This window comes from Ambystoma mexicanum, chromosome 4q, assembly GCF_040938575.1.
Source record: "Ambystoma mexicanum isolate Mex_15411 chromosome 4q, UKY_AmexF1_1, whole genome shotgun sequence".
NCBI lineage: Eukaryota > Metazoa > Chordata > Amphibia > Caudata > Ambystomatidae > Ambystoma > Ambystoma mexicanum.
In genome coordinates, this window is record NC_090928.1 from 330,016,544 (window position 1) to 330,029,403 (window position 12,860).

Below are 12,860 nucleotides of genomic sequence, written 5' to 3' on the forward strand. Positions count from 1 at the left end.
ATTAACAGCAAGACGTATGCCAACAATTAAGTGTGGACACATTTGTAATGCTAAACACTTCAAGCTGAACTGCCCCTAACTCCCAGGCAAAACAGTGAATGGTCTAGCTTTTTACATGTTTTTATATTGCAGTTGCTTAGTGGCACCCAGTGCATAATGGGTGCTGGGGCGCAGCATCTCCCGTTATGCATATCCCATCACTAGTCTGTCATGCTGGAGCATGCCACTTTGAGGAGCGCCCCTCAAAGTTCGAAAATGAGGGGAGCGGGGACCTATTTAGCTCCCGCTTCTTTCTTAGGAGACCCTGGTTAGCTTGAAACCAACAGCTACCGGGAGCTACCATAATGGAAAAATAGGTGAAGTGTGGACCTCATGTGGAAGTTAGATTTGTGGTGCGCTAGGTACGCGCTCCTGGTTCCCCCAAAGGTAGCTCCAGCCTACTGGGTGATGCCCGACACCCAAGAGCTGGCTTTGTCTCTTGCTCATGGAATCCTAATTTCGAACCCTGATCTGCAAGACCGACAATGAATCTACTTGCTGCAGAAACAGAAGCCCTGCAGACCCTTAATTGGGGTGCCATCCCAAGTGGGGGCCTGAAAGTCCTCTGTCCTTGCAGCCAGTCGATGGAGCAAAGGAGCATATCCCGTAGAAAGCCAGTGAGGGTTTCTAATTTGATGCTCTTCTCATGTCCTTCTCTGGGCCGTGCTAGAGGCAGGACTTGGGGATGGAAGTGTCACTCAACCTCCCTCCTGGCTTCCTCTTGCTGCATGGACCTCAAAGCGGAGTGGAGCAGAAGTGAGACTCAGGACCAATATTTAAAATCATGTAACTTGAAAAAAAAATCAAAATTACTCTATTTGTGTTCATAAATGAGTGTTGCTTGAAATGTGTGTTTGTATGAATGTGAGTGCATGTGTGTATGTAAATGTACGTGTATGTGTGTGTGGTATTGTGCATATGTGTGTGAGTGTGTGAGCTGTTGTATTGTTGTTTTAGTACATGTTTGCATGAGGGGTGAGCCTGTGCCAGTGCACAACAGAGCATGAGGTGTAAGCAGAGGGGAGGCTGTCGGTGCCACCACTGTCATTTTGAAGTCCATCTACATTTTAGAAATTGTCCTCAAGGAAACATGTTAAAGGCCAAGAATTACATATATTGGCAATGCCAACATGAGCATGTATTCTAACAGCGAAAATACTGCCATTATTTGGTAACGCCAATATAATTTTGTCCCTACAGTGGCATTACTGGTATTATTGGGCATAGCCAACATAAGAGTGTTTTTAACTTGGCAATACTCGAATTTATATGGCCATGTGTTCCTACAGTGGCAAAATTGGCATTATTGGGCAAAGCTAACATGATGCGTATGATCTTTCGATGGCAATATTAGCATGTATTGGCATAGCCAGCATTATCATGTATTCTTATGGTGGTAACAGACATTATTGGGCAAAGCTAACATGAGTGTGTTCTTACAGTGTCTATACAGGCATATATTGGTACAGCCAGCAACTATATGTCCTCTTACAGTGGCTACACTACCAATATTGGACACGCCCATCATATGTGTTCTTACAGTGGCAATTCTGGCATTATTTGCACAGTCAGCATCCTTCTCACAGAGGCAATATTGGCATTATTAGGCAAAGCCAACGTGAGTGTTCTGACTGTGGCAATGCACCACTTCACAGACAAGTCTGCATGCTCTGAAACGACTATTGTGGTGATTTATCGCAGTTCAAAAGAATAGTAATATAACGTAACAAAATGTGTGACTTTGTGATTAAAGCAGAATGCTAGAAAATAGCAAGTCGTCAGCAAGCAATAATGTAGGTGAAATGTGCACAATTTGAGTTACTCAATGTTATGATGTTACTTTGTTATGTGCAAATAGTTGCTGTTTAGCTCCATTGTATATAACTACAGAGTGTTCCATGTATGTGATGTAGGTAAAGTTCCAAGCAGAACCTCGCATGATGAGGTATCCTGAAGACTGTTTGTTCTTGCTATTGGTTCTGATCAGCTGAAGTGTCCCAGCCTGCTGTAAGGACATGCTGGGTTTGGTGTGCTCGCGGGCCTCTCCGCGAGTCATCCAGCATGCACACAACACACGCACTCAGGCACGCCAAAGACACACGCCGGAGACGTGCGATGGCTCCGGTCTCCGGCTCGAACTGCCGGGGCACCGCCTTTATTTTTCAACAGCGCATGCGCGAGCTCCGTGAGTCTCGCGCATGCGTAATGCGTGTACCCAGTACACAACACTCCTCCTCTTCCCCCAGAAACAAACATTTGAACATGAAAAACATCAAAACAGAACTTGCTTGTCGTCAGGAGCAGGAACAGCCAAAATGTCCTTTCTAGGGGGCTGGGTCCATGATGAAGTCTCTGAACCTCTGGGGTGGCCTTCGTCCTGCCCTGCTCGGGTATCGTGGCGCCGTCTCCTCCGGGACCTCCGCCGTCTGCATATCTGCCATTGGAGGGCCCTCTTCGTGCTCTGCCCCACACTCTTGTTCCGGAGCGTGGTCCGCTGCCGCATCATCTTCTGCTGTCTTGATACGCTTGAAGAATGATACATTCCGTGTTATAGTACCTCTGGCATTGGCTGCTGTGACCATGGTACCCTTCATGTGAGTTACACCCAGCGGTTGAGTCTCAGAGGTTGTCGATAACTTGCCCTCCGACCTTCTATTTCGTACTAATACGGTATCCCCCACTGCTATCTGCCTCTCGGGGAGCCTTCTCCGTACTGTCTCTCTCTCGTTCCTGGACACTCTGTCCAACTGCACCTGCTCGTTGTCTATCACGCCTGGTTCCCGCCCTTCGGACTCAGGTATGAGCCCTCGCGGTATCCTTCTAAAAAGCACTTCCGCCGGGGCAATTCCCGTGGATCGGTGTGGAGTTGTACGATACTCCCGGAGAAATTCAAACAGGTTCCTTCGGAGGTCCTCCCCTCCATTTTCGGATATGCGAAATATCTTGTTTAAGGTGCGCATGAAGCGCTTTACCTCGCCATTGGCCCTTGGCCATAACGGGGTGACTTTGCGATGTTTTATTCCCCTTTCTTCACAATATCGGGCAAACACTTGCCCCTGGAAAGGTGCCCCATTGTCCGAACACAATTCCACGGGGAAACCATGGGTGGCGAAAATCTTGTCCATCGCTGTGATGGTGTGATCGCTGGCCGTGGATTCGACCAGTTCCACTTCGGGATAACGGGACCACTGGTCGGTCACAACCAGGAAGTACAGACCCCGACCGGTGGAGCCGAAGTCGGCATGGACTGTCCTCCAGGGTAGTTCACTTCTTGCCATGGATTGTACTGGTGGACCTCTTTCCGCTGGGCTGGTGGCCTGGCATGGGATGCATGCCCTCACAAATTCTTCAACCCTCTTCTCCAAATCCGGGAACCAGACCTTGAGTCTGAGGCGTGCCTTCATCCTGGTCATCCCCTGATGCCCATTGTGAGCCAGTTGAAGGACCTTTGCTGTGAGGGATCTGGGAACCACGATCCGGTGTCCTCTCAGCAGTAGTCCATCGGTCGTCACAGACAAATCGTGTCGTGCACTCCACAATGCCTGCAGGTCCTTTTGCACCTCCACATTTCTCCTGGCATTGTTCATGAGAAGGTCCTTCCATGCTCCTGAGGCCACTGCTTCCTTCGCTCTCAGAAATGCCTCGTCAGAGTTGGACTCGTTGGCAATCTCTTCCCTCGATAGGGCGATGGGAAGCGCCGACTCGACAACCAAATGAATGGTGTCCGCACAGCTCGCAACTTCCGTGGTATCCCCTGACTGTCCAGAGCTGGGATGGCGAGACAAGTAGTCAGCAGGGTTTTGGGTCCCTGGGCGGTATACCAGTTTTACCCCGTATTCCATGAGGGATAACATCCACCTTTCTATTCTTGGTGGTGGTTTGGATGAGGCACCAGCTAGAATGGGCAGTAGTGGTTTGTGGTCCGTCACAACTACAACCGGCTTCCCTAGGATGTATAACCTGAAGTGTTTACAGCCCCATAATATGGCGAGGGCTTCACGTTCAATTTGAGAATACCTCCTCTCGGTGCTGGTCAGTGCCTTACTGGCATACGCGATGGGCCTCATTGCTCCCTGTTGATCTGCCTGCAAAAGGACTGCCCCAAGTCCCACGGGACTGGCATCCACCACTATCTCAGATTCCCGGGCCGGGTTAAAGTATGCCATGGTGTCTAGTTCAGACAGAGCTTCTTTGATGGCCGTGAACGCTCTCTGCTCTTTTCCAGTCCACGCCCATGCCACTTCCTTCCTCGTGAGAGCTCTTAACGGTTCAGAGATGGAGGCCAAGTCACGAATAAAACGTCCGCAATATGTTACCATGCCTAAAAAGCTGCGAACTTCCGCCGGGGACGTGGGTGATGATGCCTCCCTGATGTCCTTCACTTTCTTCGGATCGGGTGATATACCCCCCGCGTGAAAAATGAATCCAAAAAACTCTAGACTGTCCCTCATGAACTCGCACTTCTCCTGGTGCAGTGTTAGCCCAAGGCTGTGCAGTCTGCGAAAAGTGTCTTCTAGGCGCTTGATGTGCTCCACCTCCGACCTGGCGAATACAAGAATGTCATCCGACATATTTATGACCCCTTTCAACCCGGACAGAGCCCCCCTGATGGAATTTTGAAAGACCTCAGCCGCGGAGGATATTCCGAAACTGAGCCTCTTATATTGGTACAGTCCTTCATGGGTTGTGAAGGTCGTGATATATCTGGACTCTGGGTGGAGCTCCAGCTGGTGGTACCCTGCTCTTAAGTCCAATTTCGAAAAGAATTTGGCTCCTTGAAGCTCGCCAACGATGTCGTCCAGAGTTGGTGTGATATGACGCTCTCTTTTTATAGCCAGATTGGGCAGTCTCATATCGACGCAGATGCGTACAGCCCCCGGTTGCTTGGGCTTTGGGGCAACAACAATCGGGGAAACCCAAGGCGTCGGCCCTTCCACTTTTTCGATAATGTCTCGTTCTATTAGGAGTTGTAGTTCCTCTTCCACCTGGGCCCTCAAGTGAAAAGGAATGCGTCGATGTTTTAGTGCCGTTGGTCTGACTGACTTGTCGATGTGGAGCCGTACAGGTTCAGCTTTTAGCTTCCCTATCCCTTTGAAGAGTTCATGAAAGCGTGCCAACAGACTGTTCAGATCCGTCTGGTATACTGTGAATGTGAATTGCACTAGGTTGAGCGCTTCCGAAGCTGCGCAACTCAGCAATGAATGCGGGCTCACGCTGATAACGAAAAACCTCGCCTTGATGCTGCTCCCGCCGTGGGATACTGGGGCTATGAACACTCCTTGGATGGGTAGAGAGGTATCTTCGCCAAACGCATATATTTGGGCTCTGGACGGCGAGAGTGTCGGCGGGCCCACAAGTGCATTGTAGTGTCTATCCGCGAGCACACATACCGATGCTCCCGTATCGATGAGGACCGGGGTGGGAACTTCCCCAATGTTCACGGTGCATGTGGGTTTTCGTCGAGTTCCGGGGCCACTTGCTATGCTGGAGATACAGAATATTTCTCCTTCTTCTTCTTCCTCGGCGATGTTCATATCCTGTATCTCCTGTTCCAGAGAAGATATACCCTTCACAGTGCGGGCACCATTCCTCACGAACCTCTCCGGCCCCCTGTTGGCTGCCACGGGCATAGTGGCCCTACACACCCTGGCATAGTGTCCGGGGACCCCACATCTGCCACATGTCCTTGATTTAGCTGGGCACTCACCCCTGTGAGGGAGATCGTACCCACAGTAATGAGCACGATTGAGGGGAGCTCGATCTCGTTGTCTTTTCCTCCGGTTTTGGTGTCCATCTGGCCTTTCCCGGCGTAAAACGCCTGACAGCGAGTGCCTCTTCCTCACATTTGGGATGAGTGGCTGCGTCCATCTTCGACCCTCTGGCCTCCGCCAGTTCATGCGCCCTCCCCATGTCTAGGATCTGCCGGAGGGTTAGTCCCGGTTTTCTCAGGACTTGCCTCCTGAGTTTGCCAGAGCAACATCCTTGCAATAATTGGTTTCGGACCATTTCCTCTTCATTGGCCCACCTGCAGGAGCTCGCCAGGTGTCTCAGACGGGCACAAAACTGGTCTAGTGATTCGTCGCTGCGTTGTCTTTCAGCCCCCATAACGAATCTGTCAAAATCGACATTCGCTAATGGTAGGAAGTGATCCCTTAGCGCTTGCTTGACTGCGTCATATGTCGCCACTGGAATGTCAAGGGAGTCGTATATCTTCTGGACCTCCGTGCCTGCCGAGTACATCATGATGGCAATCTTTGCCTCATCTGCTGTTTCCCCCGAGGCCCTGAACATCATTTCCAGTCTTTTGACCCATGTGAGCCATTTGGGGCCGAGTTTTGATGGGGGGCCTGTAGTGTCAAATTCAAGCATGGGCGCTAGGGTGGTGCGTACTCTACGTGGTACTGGAGCGGTGGCACCCTCCTCTTCTGTCTCATCACCCATCTACCTGGGTACTCACAGTAAAGTCTTGGCTGAAAATGGGTGATCCGGCTCCCAGCTGTGACAAAAATCTTCTTTGTTGTCTTTTGTCGCTTTGTCTATCACAGCCCTGCTCCAGCTGGGCTGTGAAGTGTCCAAAAATTGTTTTTAGTTGCTGATGATTAACAGATGGCGCACGAGCACCCAAAACGGGCCGCAACCACTGCGTGTGATGTTTTCACTCGAGCGCTCAAAATGGCCGCCGGCTATCTCGAGCGGGTCCGCGACTGCGGAGCTGCACTCCGTTCCTGCGATGTTGTCGGAACGAGGTAGCGGTTCACATCCCGCCTCGTCGCCAGTTTGGTGTGCTCGCGGGCCTCTCCGCGAGTCATCCAGCATGCACACAACACACGCACTCAGGCACGCCAAAGACACACGCCGGAGACGTGCGATGGCTCCGGTCTCCGGCTCGAACTGCCGGGGCACCGCCTTTATTTTTCAACAGTGCATGCGCGAGCTCCGTGAGTCTCGCGCATGCGTAATGCGTGTACCCAGTACACAACACTGGGGGTCTGTACATAGGAAGCCTAGAATAAATACAGTTTGAAGCGCTTAATTGCCACCTGCCATTCTTTCACTCAACTAAGTGATTCTTTAAATTCTGAATTCTCTCTTGCGATACAACTTTCAATTGAAATGAGATTTTTCAACCAAGCTGTTTTTTTTTGTGCGTAATTTCCATTCGGCAAATGGCCCTAGTTAGCTCTGGCTAAGGAAGCCCTGCTTTTTGTTCATGCCTACTGGTAATGAATGCAGGCCAGCGCTGTGCCATACAAAGGGGTAGATAGCAAAGTAAAGAGCGAGCTGAAACAAAGGCACACCTGCATAGGTAATTCAGATCATCAGTGACAGCGTAAGGGAGTAGGTGGCGACGGGCAGTGGCAATCCGTCATAACTACATCCATGTTTTATTGCATTTCTAAAACCACTGGTGTGATGGGGCCATGGGGGTGAAAGGGCGGGGTTAAGCTGTTACTGTCTAATTCCTTTCCTTTGGTGCTGGGATAACCCTGAGGCTCCAGCTCCATTGCATTGACTCTTCTTCAGGTGCAGGATGCTAAGGGAAGACCAGGGCTTCCAACCACAGCTCACAGAAGTCTCCGGGGGTCCTGCAGAGAGAATATGTCTCCGCAGGCCCCCTCTGAGGTGTAGTCTGGTAAAGATGGCAGGACCCGGAGCCTGCATACAGGCGCGGGCTGTGTGTGTCTGCATGTTGAGGGAGCTTGCTGAAGGAACCAAACCTTGCCCGTCTGATGACGTGTCTGACACCCCATGGTTTGCTGACAGCTCCACAGACCGCATCCCGTCCCACTGGAAGACAAGGCCCCCACCATAATAGCTGGGGGAGAAGCCGTGCTCTACCAGAATTGCATTATGGCAATAGCTTTGGCTTTTTTTTGCTGCGACCAACATAATAAATGCCTGCGATTACTTTTATTTGGGGGAAATACATATTTTTCATTCCCTTTTTCGTTGCTGCCTTCTTTCTGGAAGTCTCTCTCATCATAGAGTGTCATAATATGCGTACCTGAAGATTAACGACACAGCACACAGCGCACAGCACGTTTCAGCTCCGTAGAAGGGGATTTCCCCCCAAAATGAAGATTGGGTGGGTTTAGGAACCCAGTGTTTCTGAGCAAAACGTCTGAATACTGGCATGCTGTAACTGTAAAATGGCCGCCACCCACAGAATGGCCCCTCCCACAGCTACTCAGCGGCTGCAGGCGTGTCTTTTAATATTGGTGAGATTGTGATGTGCTGCCGCTGGCATGCTTTGGGAGTAAATAAACTGAAGGGGGTGACTTAAACCAAACAACCTTGAAGATACTGAAGGAAAAAAGTGCAGTGACATCTTCGCATAAAGAGCCGGAGCAGTGCGGGGCATGTATCTCCTCCACTGCTCATTACAGGGGGTGTTCTCCTATTTCTTTTACTGGCCGCATTACTGGGAGTAAGTTGCAGAATGAGAATGTGGAGGGACACTCTGACCATTAAAATACACCTGTTCGCGGCTCTAAAGTTGCATTAAAGATCTGAAGCCATTGGATGAAAGAAATAGCATCCGCAACATACACATGCAACCTGTGCATGTGCCACACACACATGTGCACGCACACACTACAGCCACATCTACCACTGGTGCCGTCTCCCACACAAACACACACACCTAATATTTCCCCAGCCACACATAAACGTGTGCATTTGCCACACACACATGTGCACGCACACACTACAGCCACATCTACCACTGGTGCCGTCTCCCACACAAACACACACACACACCTAATATTTCCCCAGACACACATAAACCTGTGCATGTGCCACACACACATGTGCACGCACACACTACAGCCACATCTACCACTGGTGCCGTCTCCCACACAAACACACACACACCTAATATTTCCCCAGACACACATAAACCTGTGCATTTGCCACACACACATGTGCACGCACACACTACAGCCACACGCACCACGGTTGCCTCTGCCCACACACAAACACACACCTAATATGTCTCCAGACAGACATAAACCTGTGCATTACCCACACAAACATGTGCGCACACATTCTAAAGCCACATCTACCATCGGTATCTCCTCCCGCACAGACAGACACACACACACACACACGCACATAAACGTGTGCATTTGCCACACACACGTCCACGTACACACACTATACATACATCTATCACGGGTACCTCCCCCCACACACGCCAGCAGAAGCATATGCCATGCACAACACACACACGCACGCACGCACGCTTTCTCGTGATGTAACCATATAAATTCAGTCCATGCGAAATCAATTGGTATGCTCCAGGAAAGGCAAATAAAATCCAGACGGAATGAAATAGCGTCCAATAAAGTGTAGCCAGTAGAAGGAAAGTTGTCATAACAAAGCCATCAGTTGCTTGGCAAGCCCCCCAAGTTATCCTCTCCTGGTTCCGTTGGTCCTGTCTCTTTCGATTTTCTAACCCGTTTCCCCTGTTTGTTTCCCCATATCCCTCGCTCTTACTTTCCACCTGATGCTCGTCCTCTTGTGCAATGAATAATAGCACGTGTGTGAACCCATACTACCCCTTAACTCGTGTACTCTTTATTCCCTTTAGATATCTGCTTTCACACGCCTGCCCTTGTATCATCACTGTCTGCAGTCCTTCCCAGCACACCGAGATGTGCTGCCTTTCTTTGTATTGCGTCCACTCTGGTTGTATTCCTACACTAAGCTTTGCGTTCATGGCGATAGCATTAAGCTGGTGGTTGCTCTGGACCTGCGGTCTGGAGGAGGCGCAGTGACTGCTGCGTGCAGCCTCTTTCCCAGGGCGATCTACTGGGGAGAAGCAGCCCTCAGGCCAGGCACATCATGAGCCGGGTACTTGGCCGGTCCTCAAAAACAAGCACAAAAATGGCTCCTTTCCAGTTCGTGACAATTTGCATTCAGAATGACTGCAGATTTTTTTTTTGTTTAAAGGAGTAAAATGACGTCCATTTATCAGGCTTAACATCAACCTTTTAAAACACATGCACTGTTCAATTTGTTGACATCCGTGTAGAGCCTGCCGACGCAGGTTCGAATCCCGGCAGAGTCAAACTCAGCCTTTCATCCTTCTGAGGTTGATAAATGAGCACCATGCACCGTGGGTAAATAATAAGCAGCGCTCAGATGCCTAAGGCTTCGTAGCGCTATATAATGCAAATGATTATAATATTATAATTATTATTAAGGAGGTCCTCCCTCTTACACCCATTCTTGTATTGGCCTTCAGGTGCACCTCACCTTCTGGTTTCACTGCTGTGTTTGCCCACATGTGCATTTCTCATGTCAAAGCATGTACATGCAGAAACCATGACACACTTGCAGTACGACAGGACGGGCCATGGACATCGCTCTTGTGTGTGAAATAAAGCTTCAGTGGGACCGGTCTGAGCCAGTAACATATTGCTGTTAGCTTGGCTTGTGCAGCACACAAAACTACCTCGCCAACTCATTTGTAAGAATTGTAACCCCCAGATCCCTTAAAAACAACCCTCCTCTATGGGTGTATCACCTGCCATCCCCTCCTAATCACCTGTTCCCTGGCTATAGAGAAAAGGGGAGCTTCTGGGGTCCCCTTGTGCTCTCCAGGGCCCTCAGCACCAGTGCTGGACTGGCCTTCAGGGAACTCTGGGGATTTCCTGGCGGGCCCCTTCACCGTGGGCCACTTTTGTGTGGATATTCAGGTTTTCTGCTCCGCTTACGCTTTCTCAAGCTCCCTGCCCACTTTCTTCCATCGCTCCCCATCCCTCACATCCCTTTGCAGGGATCGAAATTAGGATTTGTTGACCAGAAGCAAAAAGCAGTTCCTGGGGATCTGGCAGTTCCTGGGGATCTGGCATTACCAGTTAGATGGGAGCTACCACTGGGAACCAGTCCATAGCGCACAGCAAATGCAATGTGTTTGAGGGATACAAAATCAAACTTTTTGTCCATTACGTTTTATACAATATGCTTTAAATGTCCTTTAGGTGTGTCCTCTATTCTCCTGTAAACACATTCCCAAATCTACATGTGCCATGCAAACATAGCCATGTTTGCATGGCACTGCTTGCCTGGCGAGTCAAAAGTAGCTCCCGGTGGCTGTTGGTTTCAAGCTAGCCAGGCTCCTCTTGGCTATAACCAGGCGCTAAATGGCTCCTAGCTCCTGGCAATTTCCATCCCAGCTTTGAAGTAAAGCACTTGTTATGAAGCTTCACATGGTTTATTTCTTGCTCTTAGCAAATGTTTTGTGTCAGCACCCCCACTGCTTTTCAATACCTACAGGGGTTCCATGTGATAATGTCCCCGCAAAAATGTCGCCATGCAAAAAATTAACCGAAAAAGGGCTGTTCTTTGCAGAGACATTATTACTAGGAACATGCGAGGGATACCCCTGCAAACCCCTAAACTCTTTTTTTTTCTTCAAGGGGAGCAGTGGATACCCTCGCATCCCCCGCTACCCTTTGTGCCTATGTATATGGTCACCTATATAATGTTGCAACAAACTTTTCCCGCAACATTATGTACGACAACCACATATATAGGGACATTATTACCTGATATCCTACATGGGGACAAATATACTTTAAACTTGACTATTTGGAACCATTATTCCCAAATGTTCTTGTAGGAGAATTGCCCATACCCTAGATAGAGGGTTGGGTTTGCTTGCCACATCTAAACCCACCATCCTTGGTGAGGGGGATAGCTCAGGGGCAACGTGGTTGTCTTGAAAGTAAGACTATGCAGACGCAACACAGGTTCGAATCCCAGTCCTGTGCTTAGAACCCAATCTCTGGTATTAAGCACGTCATAAAAGAACAATTATAATTATAATATTTGCATGGTGTAACATGGGGCAAATTTGAAAAACATTTCTAGGGCCACTTTGGGTTCTCAGCCCAGCCCTGCTCAGCACCCGCCCCTCTTCCCCACCCACTGGTGCCTCCAGTGGAGTAACTTTGCTGAAAAAGTTGGGGGGGACATGACATCTGAAGAAAAGGTGCCCCAGCCAAATGAATGGGTACAAAATGGTGTGCCATGAAAGTTGGGGGGGGGGGACAAACACCCCTGTCCCCCCTAAAATTACGCCCCATGGGTGCCTCTACTCGCTGAGTCCTCAGGCGGCCTATCTGAACTGGAGTAAGGCTCATTTCCTTTACTGCATTCCTTCACCCACACCAAAACCGAAGGGTCTGAACACCTGCGACCCCATCACACACACACAATGTTCGTCATCATATTTCTTTTCTGACTAACAGCTGGCCTCCACCCAAGGCCAATTGGACCGCTTCACATAATATAATACACCCAAGCATAGAGAATTGACGAACACGTATACAAAGAAAAACATGTAGAAAGTAACAGTTGTCTTTCATACACACGGTGACTTAATCCGCGTATTCTTTGCAATGATGTAATGTTAAAGCGCGAGCTCCTTGAGCTGCGGTTTACTTTGCTTGACTAACACTGTGTTCCTCCGCGAGTCACCGCAGGTGTATCCTTGGCATTCTGACCCGGGATTCCTGCTTGTGTAAAAAGCATTCAAGGACAGCCGCTCTGCTGCCAATTGGAAAGCCCTCCTGTTTGCGCAGTCACGGGAGGTAGCTTGAGGAATGCGCGAGCTTTTCTAGAAAGCCACCAGCTAAGACGTGCGCCAGTGGCTGAGACGCTTGATAGCGTGGGCTCTGGATTCCACAAGGGCCCTTGAGCAGTGTGAGAAGGGGGAGCCGAGGTGGGCGGGGTGGTGGGGCTGGTGGCCAGATTTTAGGGACCTGCCGTTGTAAGTAAAGGGACATTTGACCCATATTGCTTTTCCCCGG

At 49.7% G+C, this 12,860-nt stretch overlaps 1 protein-coding gene across 4 annotated transcripts in view; it reads left to right on the plus strand.

Moving 5' to 3' along the window:
- LTBP1 (latent transforming growth factor beta binding protein 1) overlaps positions 1 to 12,860 on the plus strand; it is a 1,019,134-nt gene that overhangs the window by 40,195 nt on the left and 966,079 nt on the right. The gene's annotated exons all lie outside the window — the stretch shown is intronic.